The sequence below is a fragment of the Hyperolius riggenbachi genome, chromosome 1, assembly GCF_040937935.1.
Source record: "Hyperolius riggenbachi isolate aHypRig1 chromosome 1, aHypRig1.pri, whole genome shotgun sequence".
Lineage (NCBI taxonomy): Eukaryota > Metazoa > Chordata > Amphibia > Anura > Hyperoliidae > Hyperolius > Hyperolius riggenbachi.
The window spans coordinates 435157214-435171482 of NC_090646.1; the positions used below are offsets into that span (position 1 = coordinate 435157214).

The following is a 14269-nucleotide window of genomic DNA, read 5'->3' on the forward strand; positions in this document are numbered from 1 at the left end:
AGTGATCTTTAGTTCCTGGATTATAGTGATAATGATCTGCATAAGCAAATCATTACAGTGGTTAATTCCTCCAAGCACTCCCCCCCCCCCCCCCATCCCAAAAACAATCTGCCAAGTTAACTGAATTCTGCTTAAACCGGTCACAAGACTTGAAATATTTGATTATAACTATGGTTTTGTATGGGCATTACATTTTAAGCACGTTTGTAGGACAGTCAATGAAAGTAAATTTATCCATGTACTATGTACAGCACTGTGGAAAATATTAGTACTATAGACACATGCATATTGATAATTACTACAGCCTCATATTCACCACCACCAGCACATTAAAAGCTCTGGTGTCACATGAAAAAAAAAATATATTTTTGTAATTTGGAGCCACATGACAGCAGATTGGATGCTGGATTGGGATATTTCTGCTGTTTTTTTTTTTTTTTTTTTAAAGTAAAGTGAAAATAAACGTATAAGTTTGACAATGTATATTGCTTAGTCCTTACAGCTCTTAGTTAACTGCACTCCAACTGCAGAAATAGTGTCATTTAGGGTCCCTGAATTCTTAACCCTTACAGTGAGAAAAACGAAAAAGAAAACAGGAACACGGGCTATTTCTAAGCGGGATTGGCACTGTACCTACACATGTTTATCTCATCATATATATATTTATCTTGCTGCACTTCAGGCACCCTTTAAAGAGAATCTGTATTGTTAAAATCGCACAAAAGTAAACATACCAGTGTGTTAGGGGACATCTCCTATTACCCTCTGACACAATTTCACCGCTCCCCGCCACATTAAAAGTGGTTAAAAACAGTTTTAAAAAGTTTGTTTATAAACAAACAAAATGGCCACCAAAACAGGAAGTAGGTTGATGTACAGTATGTCCACACATAGAAAATACATCCATACACAAGCAGGCTGTATACAGCCTTCCTTTTGAATCTCAAGAGATCATGTGTGTGTTTCTTTCCCCCTGTTCTCATGCACTGAAGTTTCAGGCTGCTCGTTTCTTCCTGCAAACAGCTTTGCCCTTGTCTGTAATTCTTCAGTATGTGAAAGCCCAGCCAGCTCAGAGGACGATTTATCCAGCTTGTAAAAGATGAGAGAAGAGAGAAGCTGCTCTAATCCTAAATAACACACAGGCAGTTTGCATAGAGGGGCCTGGAAGGGGGAGTTCATAGCAGAACCACAACACTGAAGAACTTGGCAGCCTTCCAGACAGAGGCTGACAAGTCTGACAGTGGAAAGATACATTGATTTATTACAGAGACAGTGATAGTATAAAGTGCTGCAGTAAGCCAGAACACATTAGAATAGCTTTTGGAACTTGTAGGATGATAAAAAACAGGATGCAATTTTTGTTACGGAGTCTCTTTAACATTTTTAAAAGGTGTGTTAAAGAAGTAACATTACTACTCAACTGTCAATTCATCAAGAACTTCTCAGTTTACAAATACACAAATGATTCATGTGTTGAATAATTTCAATGCTTTTACAATTATATTACTGTACATGTGCAAGTAAAGAAGAAACCTGCTTTGTCTCACTGAGCTTTGTAATCAACAACACAAGTCAGATTGCAGGTCAGATCAGATCAAATAATACTGAAAAGCCCAGTGAGTTTCTGACAGCACAGGCACCTGTATATATAATATGTTCAGTAGAGATGGCCCAAACCTCTGATTTTCGGGGTTTGCGAACTTCCGCAAAAGTTCGGTTCGCGCGAACTTTCACGAACCGCAATAGACTTCAATGGGGAGGCGAACTTTGAAAACTAGAAACACTTATGCTGGCCAGAAAAGTGATGGAAAATATGTTTCAAGGGGTCTAACACCTGGAGGGGGGCATGGGGAAGTGAGATAAACGCCCAAAGTCCCGTGAAAAATCTGGATTTGACGCAAAGCAGCTTTTTAAGGGCAGAAATCACATTGAATGCTAAATTGCAGGCCTAAGGTGCTTTAAAACATCTTGCATGTGTATACATCAATCAGGGAGTGTAATTAGAGTACTGTGTCACACTGACACACCAAACTCCCTGTGTAACGCCCCGCAAACAGCTGTTTGTGTAGTGATGGCCGTGCTGGACTGGTGCGTACCATGGCGACAGTGCAGGCCGTGGCAGTTTTCAAGCCCATATGGTCGCCGGGCTGTGGTAGCTCAATGATAGAACAACAGTCACTTTCCAGCTGATCAAATTTGGTCTGTCCACAATGAAGCAACAACCTTATTATCTTGGGTGTGCCCCCCCCCCCAAGACACTCATATAGTCGGCGGTCATTGCTTCATTGTGATACGCAAGCCCCTTCACCACGGCAAGGTAATGATCACGAAGAGGAATTGACACATGTACATGCCTTTTGTTTTGTTGTTGCAACTGCAGTGCAGCCAGAAGAATAAGGCAGGCATGTACACGCACCAGAAAAATTATTGTAGCAGCGGCCATAAAAATTCAGGAATCCACCTGGAGTCCTGGACCCTGTTGGTGGTGGCGGAGAAGGCAGTTAAGCGGCCTGCAGGCAGAGGTGCTGTGTGGGGAGCGACTTAGTCTTGGGGCAGGCAGTTACACGGCGTGCAGGCAGAGATGCTGTGTGTGGGGACGGACTTAGTCTTGGGGTGGGCAGTAGCCCTCCGGGATCCATGTCTCATTCATTTTGATAAGGGTGAGGTACTAAACACTTTTGTGACTTAGGCGACTTCTCTTCTCAGTGACAATGCCTCCAGCTGCTCTGAAGGTCCTTTCTGATAGGACACTTGAGGCAGGGCAAGACAGAAGTTGGATGGCAAATTAGGACATCTCTGGCCACAGGTCAAGCCTGCGCACCCAGTAGTCCAAGGGTTCATTGCTGCTCGCAGTGTCTATAATCCACACTTAAGGCCAGGTAGTCGGTAGGTAGTGTCCAGGCATTAGTGGAGGGTGGATCCGGAAGCGTTAAAGAGACACTGAAGCGAAAAAAAAAATATATGATATAATGAATTGGTTGTGTACTATGAATAATTACTAGAAGATTAACAGCAAAGAAAATATTCTCATATTTTTATTTTCAGGTATATAGTGTTTTTTCTAACATTGTATCACTCTATAATATGTACAGATTACACAACACTCAGCATTCAAAATGAGTCTTTCAGAGCAGTCTGTGAAGTAATAAACTCTCCTCTGCTAGAGGAAAAGTAAACAGTTCAATTACAGTTCAGATAATAAAAGTCAGATAACAGCCCTCTCCACGACTAAGTTGGTCGGAGAGCTTAATAGCTTTTTTGCATAGAGATAACAACTGGAGTTTCTCAACTCTTCCTGCACTGGAAACAATTAGACTGATGTATCTGATCTTAATGTTTTTTTTCTTAGCTGTACTACACATACAAATCATAATATCATCATTTTTTTTCGCTTCAGTGTCTCTTTAAGGCAAGGCATTGGACTAAACAATGTCCGCATGTCCGACATCACCATGAGATCGCTGGAGCGTCCTGTCCTTGCCTGCGTGGACATGGGAGAAGGATTACTGGCAGTGGTACCTTTATTGCATTGGACCATGACATCACCCTTAAAAGCATTGTAAAGCATAGTTGCCAGCTTGTTCTGCATGTGCTGCATGCTTTCTGTCTTTAGGGTAGTTGGTAACATGTCCGCCACTTTGTGCCTATACCGAGGGTCTAGTAGCGTGGCCACCCAGTACAGTTCTTTCCCCTCGAGTTTTTTTATACGGGGGTCCCTCAACAGGCTGGACAGCATGAAAGACGCCATCTGCACAAAGTTGGATCCAGACATACTATCCATCTCCTCTTGCTCTTCCTCAGTGACGTCAGGTAAGTCCTCCTCCTCCCCCCCAGCTACGAACAATACCACGGAAACATTGAGCAGCACAAGCCCCCTGCAACGCCTGCTGCGGTTGTTCTTCTGTCGCCGCCTCCTCCTCCTCCAAAGAAACACCTTTCTCATCATCCGAGTCTGACTCCTCTTCCCCACACGAGTCTTCCTCCTCCTCCTCCCCTCTGTGCTGCCGCAGGTGTTGAGGAAACATCTGGTTCTGATGCGAATTGATCCCACAACACTTCCTCCCATAACTATTCCTCTTCACGCTCATCCATAACTTGATTCACCACTCTACGCAGGGCACGCTCCAGGAAGTAAGCGTACGGGATCAAGTCGCTGATGGTGCCTTCACTGCGACTCACCCGGTTGGTCACCTCCTCAAACGGCCGCATGAGCCTGCATGCATTTTGCATGAGTGTCCAGTTGTTGGGCCAGAACATCCCCATCTCCCCAGATTGTGTCCTTCTACTGAAATTATAGAGGTAATGCGTGATGGCTTTCTCCTGTTCTAGCAGGCGAGAGAACATAACGAGGGTCGAATTCAAGCAAGTCGGGCTATCGCAAATAAGGCGTCTCACCGGCAACTTGTTTCTCCGCTGAATCTTGGCAAAGTGTGCCATGGCTGTGTAAGACCACCTGAGATGCCCACACAACTTCCTGGCCTGCTTCAGGACATCCTCTAAGCCAGGGTACTTTGACACAAATATTTAAATAACTAGATTCAGCACATGTGCCATGCAGGGTACATGTGTCAGCTTTCCCAAATTCAACGCGGAAATGAGATTGCTGCCATTGTCACACACCACGTTGCCGATCTCCAGCTGGTGCGGGGTCAGCCAATGATCCACCTGTTTGTTAAGAGCAGCCAGGAGAGCTGCTCCAGTGTGACTCTCCACTTTGAGGCAAGACATGTCTAAGATGGCGTGACACCGTCGTACCTGGCTGCAGCATAGGCCCTGGGGAGCTGGGGCTGTGTGGCTGGAGAGGAGATCGCAGCACCTGTAGAGTTGAACTGCCACTCAGCCAAGGAGGAGGAGGATGATGACAGCGAAGAGTATGGCTGGCTGTACATAGGTGGCGATACATGGCGCTGGACACTGCCACCAGCTGTTTCTGATGATGAGCTCCCCCTCCTTCTTTCAGGAACTCGTCTCCTCCTACTCCTCTCTGACTCCCCCTCTGAACTGTCCCCCTGTTTATCTCCTCTATTGGGAAAATACGTGGGATCCGTATCATCGTCATCATCATAATCATCCTGCCCAGCTTTGCTTGCCTCAGACACCTCCAAAACTGCACCAACAGCAGGTACTTCATCATTCCCCTCCGCACACGTAACGTCCATAGTGTCGCCTAACTCAGACATATGAGGTGGTGTAACTTCCTTAGCGCCTTCATCTGGTTGTAACTATAATGGCTGTACATCAGTGATTTCCCCACCAAATAACTCCTGCGAACTGTCAAATGTAGCAGATGTGATACTTGGAGTAGTGCTGGTGGCTGCGGAAGATGAGGTGTTCTGTGTTAAATAGTCAACCACGTCCTGACAATCTTGGAAGTTGATGGGACGTGCCTTCTTCTGAGCACTGTACTTTGGTCCAGGGCCGCACAAAATCACATCAGCACGACCTCGCACAGACCTACCGGGTGGCCTTCCTCTGGGTCTGCCTCTACCTCTGCCTCTACCTGTTTTGTCCGTTTTGTCCATATCGGGGGGAGATGAAGTGAAAGGTATGCACTGACTTCAGTAGTACAATGTGCAGTCACACAGGTTCAGTTAACAGGTATGCACGGAGCGGTATATCACACTGCGTGCGCTCACGTAGGTGGGTGGGTGCACTGAAGTGAACAAAAGGTAGTAGTAGGTATATGCAATGATGGGTATTACAATGTGCACCTGTCACACACAGACAGGTACCGGACAGGCACAGTGACACTGCATGCGCTCACGTAGGTGGGTGGGTGCACAGTGAACAACAGGTAGGTATATGCAGTAAGTATTACAATGTGCACCTGTCACACACAGACAGGTACCGGACAGGCACAGTGACACTGTGTGCGCTCACGTAGGTGGGTGGGTGCACAGTGAACAACAGGTAGATATATGCAGTGGGTATTACAATGTGCACCTGTCACACACAGACAGGTACCAGACAGGCACAGTGACACTGCATGCGCTCACATTGGTGGGTGGGTGCACAGTGAACAACAGGTAGGTATATGCAGTAGGTATTACAATGTGCACCTGTCACACACACAGGTAGTAGTCACTGAATGTGCTGGGCCTGGCAGTGGCACACACAGTAGGAATTACCAAGGCTGTCTATGCAACACAAGTGTCAGTGGGACACACACACACATACAAAAAAATAAGATTACAAGAACAAGATTAGCTCTCAAAAGAGCTGTTGAGGGCTGCTTTTTTAGCAATAAGAATCAGCAAGGAGCAAGCTAAGAAGCCTACAAGAGCCTAACTAAGCTTTCCCTATGAGAGTCTGCAGCAGCTATCCCTTCACTAATTACTGCAGGCACACGAGTGAGTGAAAAGCCTGACGCTGCCTGCCTTTTATAAGGGGGGGCAGGGCTCCATGAAAAGTACATTTTAATAGTGTCCACGCAGCTAAAGGACATAATAAAAATAAAAAAATTGGCCACAGAAAAATAGACCCTTCACCAAGAAAAGCAGACACCACCAAAAGAATCACACCCAAAATACTCCGCAACTTGATCCAAAAATATAAGGGTTGGCAAGTGCCAGGAAAAAGAATCACAAGAAAGGAATAATGACATTCAGAGTTTGGAGAGTTATATTGATGTTCCAAGATTGGGATGACATGACTATTTATCAATAAAAATTGACTTATTGTTCAAGAAATTGTTGTTCATGAAAATAAAAATTATTAAAAGACCCTTTCTTATTTTCAGGGGTACACAGTAGTGTGTCCCTATTCCTCAAGACTTTACTTTAGCTGTATCCTTATCCACTTAAAGCATAACTAAAATAACAATATAAGATGTCATCTATAACCTTCTGTTTACTATTATAAGATTGCAAATACAAAATGCCTCTAATCTGGTCTGGTGATAGATTCCTCAGAAGTCAAGCATTTCTCTGTGAAAAGGGTGTATATTCACTCATACAGCTTGTACATATTGCTGGAGCCTACAATGATTGTTGGTGCTGGAAGACTTGCAATTAAATCTATTATATTATGGCGTCCTGATATATGCTGACAGTTGTGTTTGTTTTGTTTTTCCTTTCATGTATACTTTAACTTCTCTGGTGGTATAATTCTTTCCTGATTTTAGGGTCTAAACGCGGTACACTTTTTTCATATGCTTTTAGACCCTAAAAGCAGGACAAATACAAACCATAGAGAGATCTGCATCAGCCCCTGAATAAACTCACCTCCCGGGGATAACCATTCCCAGCATTTTTTTTATTTTACTCCGAACCTGACTCTGGGTTACCGCCAAGGGCAGCACGGTGGCATGGTGGTTAGCACTCTTGCCTTGCAGAGCTGGGTCCCCGGTTCGAATCCCAGCTAGGTCAACATCTGCAAGGAGTTTGTATGTTCTCCCCGTATCTGCGTGGGCACTCCGGTTTCCTCCCACATCCCAAAAACATACAGATAAGTTAATTAGCTTCCCCCTGAATTGGCCCTAGACTGTGATACATACACTGCATGATACATGCATAGACATATTACTTTGGTAGGAACTAGATTATGAGCCTCTCTGAGGGACAGTTAGGAACAAGATAATAAACTCTGTACAGCGCTGCGTAATATGTCAGCGCTACATACTTGAATAAAATAAAATAAGGAGGTTAGGAGATACATGAGGCAAGTTTAAAAAAAAAAAGTTAGAGTCACCTGGGGCTTCTTCCAGCCCCTTGTAACCTCTGTGTCCCTTGCCACAGCTGTGCAGTGAGCCATTCATCAACTGTTCTCGCCATGATGGTCCATGGCCTGGCTGGGCTGGCTTCTTCTGCACATGTGCAGGTGTGTGCATGCTCGTGGTCGCACCTATTCTGCATAGGTGCAGTTCTACTGTGCCTGAACAGAATTCTCCTGGCAACAGGAGGGTAACAACGAGAGGGTCATGTGCACACCCACGCATGCGCAGAAGAAGATAGCACGACCGGGCCGTGGACCATTACAGCAGCTGGCTGCGCATCTGCGGTGAGGGACACAGAGACTATGAGGGGCTGGAAGATTGTTTTGTTCTATCTTAAACGTGCCTGAAATTAAACGAAAACTATTAAGCTGACTATGTATCCATGTACATTATATAGTCCATAGTATTGACAGAGTTATGCTTATATTCCTCCTCATTAACAGATGATGGAAGAGGTTCAGGATCATATGAACTAGATAGGAGGGTATGGGTGGGGTCTGACATCACTAGCTTGGCGTAGCTGTTAGGGGAAAGGAATGGCTTCTATTGTAACCTCCATGGTCTTTATGCCTAGTACACACCATACCCTTTTGTGTTAGATTTCACCATACAATTTTCTGTTAGAGGTTTCTGTTTCTAGGTTTTCTGTTTAGCTGGGAATACACCACGCAATTTTCTGTACGATTCTCTGTAAGATTTACCTGCCAGATAGATAAATTCCAAAATGTTGGAAATTATCTAACCATCTATCTGCCTAGCAATTAGGCATTGTTGTACTCAGCAGGAGATAACCAGAAGACAATGCACCAGAGATAATGATCAGCCTCTACAGAAAATAATCTAATTATGCATTCTAACAGAAAATTTAACATCGATTACCGCTCGTCCCCGCCGGCGCTTCCTTATCAGCGCTCGATTCCCTGCCCTTGTCCGCCGGCGGGGATCGAGCGGGCGGGGGTCGAGCGGCTTGATCGGACCAGCTGAATATTATCAGCTGGCCGGATCAGCTGGTCGATACACGGTACAGAAACGTACCGTGTATCCCCAGCATAACAGAAAATTGTATGGTGTGTACCTAGCAATTGTATGGTGTGTACCTTAGAAAGAGTCAGGTTACAGTGGACTTGGAAAGATTTACAGAGATCAGCTAATCAGTAGGAATATAAACATAAGACTGCTCATATGTATGTAATTAAGTGTGTACATGGAGACATAGTCACTTTAAGTTTTACAGCAGTTTGCAATATGACAAATTACTTGTATAGCAACATACAAACATGCATTAAATATATATATATATAAAAACTTCAATACTGTATAAAGCAACTACAATATTACATAATAGTATATCGAGTTTTAGAAAAATTGTGTAATTATTTTTAGGGTATAGGTAGTGGTGCTCAAATACCCCTTTTTAAAATTCGAGTTTGGTCGAATTCGAATAGTAAATTATTCGAGGTCATTCGAATATTCGAGTTGAATAATTTTTACTATTCGATTCGACCTCGGACTTCGAGCTCACTATTCGAGTCGGTATTCGAGCTAACTATTCGAGCTGACTATTCGAATTGGCCTTAAATAGCTTCCAACACTTGTTTTGAGGGTGAATGATGCAAGAAACCTCTTTTTTTCCAAGTAACAACAGCAAGTGATTATGTGGGGATGTTCCTTTAAAAAAAAATGTGGAAAGAGAAGTTGTGTCCTTAATTTTGTTCAGTAGTGTTACTGTATATACTTGTTCTTCTTCTTCTTTATCTTTCTTCTTCTTCTTCTATATCGTCTTCTTCTATATCGTCTTCTTCTATATCTTCTTCTTCTATATCGTCTTCTTCTATATCTTCTTCTATATCGTCTTCTTCTATATCTTCTTCTATATCTTCTTCTTCTTCTTCTTCTTCTTCTTCTTCTTCTTCTATATCTTCTTCTTCTTCTTCTTCTTCTTCTTCTTCTTCTTCTTCTTCTTCTTCTTCTTCTTCTTCTTCTTCTTCTTCTTCTTCATCTTCTCCTTCCTTTTCAATATCGTCTTCTTCTTCTTCACGTATTTCTCTTTTCAATTTTTTTTTAAAGAAATGCAGCTATTTTTGAGCGTAACAAATAGCTGGTGGGCGCACGCATGTTGGAAGCGCCATTGTATGTGCTCCCTGGCAGCGGAAACACAAAGACAGCAGGAGGTAAATTCAGCAGCAGGAGGAGGAGGATGAGTGTGTGGCAGCAGGCAGTCAATGAGGCAGGCAGCTCGCCGTGACATAATAGCCCTGGTACCTAGCGGTGATACCAGGGCTGTAAATAAACACAACAGGAGGTCCCAGACAGCGGTCGTGCAGCCCACATTGTGTCCAATACACAACTGGGACAACACAGTTTTCAACCCGGGCACCTCAGAAAAATTAAACCTTATTTTTTTTTTTAATGGTTTGTTTGGTTTTGGTTTTGCAACCAATATAGCTATTGTTTGACGTAATAGCTGGTGGCAGAGTGGCAGCAGAAGGTAAATCATCTGTGTACCCTGGCAGTGGGAAACACAGACAGACAGCAGCAGCAGGAGGAGGAATGGAGGAGTAGGCGAGCAGCTATTGTTTGACGTAATAGCTGGTGGCAGAGTGGCAGCAGAAGGTAAATCATCTGTGTACCCTGGCAGTGGGAAACACAGACAGACAGCAGCAGCAGCAGCAGGAGGAGGTATGGAGGAGCAGTGTGAGTGTGGCAGCAGGTAGGCAGCGTGACATAATAGCCCTGGTACCTAGCGGTGATACCAGGGCTGTAAATAAACACAACAGGAGGTCCCAGACAGCGGTCGTGCAGCCCACATTGTGTCCAATACACAACTGGGACAACACAGTTTTCAACCCGGGCACCTCAGAAAAATTAAACCTTTTTTTTTTTTATGGTTTTTTGGTTTTTGGTTTTGCAACCAATATAGCTATTGTTTGACGTAATAGCTGGTGGCAGAGTGGCAGCAGAAGGTAAATCATCTGTGTACCCTGGCAGTGGGAAACACAGACAGACAGCAGCAGCAGGAGGAGGAATGGAGGAGTAGGCGAGCAGCTATTGTTTGACGTAATAGCTGGTGGCAGAGTGGCAGCAGAAGGTAAATCATCTGTGTACCCTGGCAGTGGGAAACACAGACAGACAGCAGCAGCAGCAGCAGGAGGAGGTATGGAGGAGCAGTGTGAGTGTGGCAGCAGGTAGGCAGCGTGACATAATAGCCCTGGTACCTAGCGGTGATACCAGGGCTGTAAATAAACACAACAGGAGGTCCCAGACAGCGGTCGTGCAGCCCACATTGTGTCCAATACACAACTGGGACAACACAGTTTTCAACCCGGGCACCTCAGAAAAATTAAACCTTTTTTTTTTTTTTATGGTTTTTTGGTTTTTGGTTTTGCAACCAATATAGCTATTGTTTGACGTAATAGCTGGTGGCAGAGTGGCAGCAGAAGGTAAATCATCTGTGTACCCTGGCAGTGGGAAACACAGACAGACAGCAGCAGCAGGAGGAGGAATGGAGGAGTAGGCGAGCAGCTATTGTTTGACGTAATAGCTGGTGGCAGAGTGGCAGCAGAAGGTAAATCATCTGTGTACCCTGGCAGTGGGAAACACAGACAGACAGCAGCAGCAGCAGCAGGAGGAGGTATGGAGGAGCAGTGTGAGTGTGGCAGCAGGTAGGCAGCGTGACATAATAGCCCTGGTACCTAGCGGTGATACCAGGGCTGTAAATAAACACAACAGGAGGTCCCAGACAGCGGTCGTGCAGCCCACATTGTGTCCAATACACAACTGGGACAACACAGTTTTCAACCCGGGCACCTCAGAAAAATTAAACCTTTTTTTTTTTTTATGGTTTTTTGGTTTTTGGTTTTGCAACCAATATAGCTATTGTTTGACGTAATAGCTGGTGGCAGAGTGGCAGCAGAAGGTAAATCATCTGTGTACCCTGGCAGTGGGAAACACAGACAGACAGCAGAAGGGCAGTACACAGCAGCCCACTGTAGGTGTAAAATGTGTGGCTGCAGGCGACGTAATAGTCAAAGTGAACCAGGCTGGCTTAGTGAGCAGGAGCCAGGAGGTGGTAAAGGGTGGTAAGGCACATTAACGATGGTTCCGGCAGCCAGTTCATGTCCCCCTCTCGCCGACAACAGGGGCCAGGAACTCGCCTTCCACCCACGCCTGGTTCATCTTGAGAAACGTCAGTCTGTCCACAGACTTGTGAGACAGACGTGAGCGTTTCTCGGTGACCACGCCACCAGCTGCACTGAAGCAGCGCTCGGACAGCACGCTGGAAGGGGGGCAGGACAGCACTTCCAGGGCGTACTGCGCCAGCTCGCTCCAGATCTCCATGCGCTTGACCCAATACTCCATGGGATCAACAGGGGCATCGCTGTCAAGCCCGCTGTACGACCCCATGTAGTCAGCCACCATGCGGGTCAGGCGCTGGCTGTGACCGGAGGAGGATGCTGCTGCATGCATCTCCTCTCTAGTCACTGCTGCCGGAGCCTCTACAGTCCTGTAGAGCTCGTGGCTGAGAGACAGCAGGTCTGTGGGGCGCTTGCTGCTGCTGGATGCAGGCACCTGCTGCTGCCTCTGTGCTGGCTGCTGGACAGTGGGGGTGGAAGGCTGGGGGAAGGCTTCCTCCAAGCGCTCAACAAGGGCCTGCTGCAAGCTCCTTATTTGTTGCGCTGGGTCTCCTCCTGCAGGCGGCAGGAACTGGCTCAACTTCCCCTTGAGGCGTGGGTCCAACATCATGCTGATCCAGATGTCCTCCCTCTGCTTCATCTGGATCACCCTGGGGTCCCTGCGCAGGCACGTCAGCATGTGCGCTGCCATTGGGAAGAGGCGGGCCACGTCTGCTGGCACATCGACGTCAGTGCTGTCCTCATCCTCCTCCTCTGCCGCCTCATCCTCTCTCCACCCCCGCACCAACTCAGCTGCGCTGTGCTGATCCCCCTCATCAGCAGCCAGGTCAGGGACCTCCACCAAGTCCTCCTCCTCCTCCCCCTCAGAGGTGGACTGCGCAGCTGGTTGCCGCTCCTGCTGGTCCAAGGCTGCCGCTCCCTGTTCCAGCAAAGCATTGAGGGCCCTGTTCAGCAGAGAAACCAGGGGCACCCACTCGCAGACCATAGCATGGTCCCTGCTCACCATGTTTGTGGCCTGCAGGAAGGGAGCCAGCACTAAGCACACCTGCTGCATGTGCCTCCAGTCATCATCGGGGACGATGGACGGGAAGTTGCTGGTCTTGTCCCTTCTCAGAGCTGCGGAAACAGTGGCCAGGGCAAGGTACTGTTTGACAGCGTGCCTCTGTTCAACCAGACGCTCCAACATCGCCAGGGTGGAGTTCCAGCGAGTCGGAACGTCAAGGATCAGCCGATGGCGTGGCAGATCCAGCACCTTTTGCACGTCTTCCAGGCTCGCACAGGCTGCAGCCGAGCGCCGGAAGTGACGCACAACATTCCTTGCCGTTTCCAGCAGTTCGCCCATCCCCTGGTAGGTGCGCAGGAACTTCTGCACCACCAGGTTCAGCACGTGGGCAAGACAGGGGATGTGGGTCAGGTTTCCCCTGTCTATTGCGGCAACCAGATTGGCCCCATTGTCGGCCACCACCTCTCCGACTCTGAGGCCTCTGGGGGTCAGCCAAATCCTCTCCTGCTCCTGGAGTTTGGCCAACACATGGGTTGCCGTCAGCTTGGTCTTCCCAAGGCTGACCAAGTGCAGCAGCGCTTGGCAGTGGCGGGCCTTCACGCTGCTGCTGAGGCGGGGGGTTTGGCCAGGTGTGCCGGAGGATGGCAGAGGATCGGAGGAACCTGCTGCAGTTCCCCTGACCCTGCGGGGTGGCACCACCCACTGTGTTGCTGCTGCTGCTGTGCCCGCTGCTGCTCTCCCATCCTCACCCCCTTCCACCAAGCTGACCCAGTGGACAGTGAAGGACAGGTAGCGGCCTGTCCCGAAGCGGCTGCTCCAGGAGTCCATGGTGACGTGGACCCTTTCACCAACCGCGTGCTCCAGCCCTCGCTCCACATTGGCCATCACAAAGCGGTGCAGTGCAGGAATGGCCTTGCGGGAGAAAAAGTGTCTGCTGGGGAGCTGCCAGTCTGGGGCTGCGCAAGCAAGCAGCGCACGAATGTCGCTCCCCTCCTGCACGAGCGTGTACGGCAGGAGTTGGGAGCACATGGCCCGTGCCAGCAAGCCGTTCAGCTGCCGCACGCGACGGCTGCTGGGAGGCAGAGCCCTAACCACCCCCTGGAAGGACTCGCTCAAAAGGCTCTGGCGTGGCCTTTTGCTGACACGGGAATCAGCAGACACAGCAGAGGAGGCCACTGAGGACTGGCTGCCAGAACAGGCCTCAGTGTCGGCGGCAGGAGTTGCAGAGGGGGGAGGAGCAGTGCGTTTCCGCACTCCTGCTGGTGCTGCTGGAGGAGCAGGAGGGCGGGTGGCTGCTGTTGCTGCTGCTGCTGCTGAAGGCTGTGCAGTGATGGGTGTGGTGCCACTGCCAGCACCAGATGCCTTCAGCCTCTGGAACTCCTCATGCTGGTGGAAATGTTTAGCCGCAAGGTGGTTGAT

At 47.6% G+C, this 14269-nt stretch overlaps 1 protein-coding gene across 2 annotated transcripts in view; it reads right to left on the reverse strand.

The window, feature by feature from the left end:
* The window catches only part of LOC137553164 (protein FAM240B-like), a 98922-nt gene that overhangs the window by 33525 nt on the left and 51128 nt on the right, over positions 1 to 14269 (reverse strand). The gene's annotated exons all lie outside the window — the stretch shown is intronic.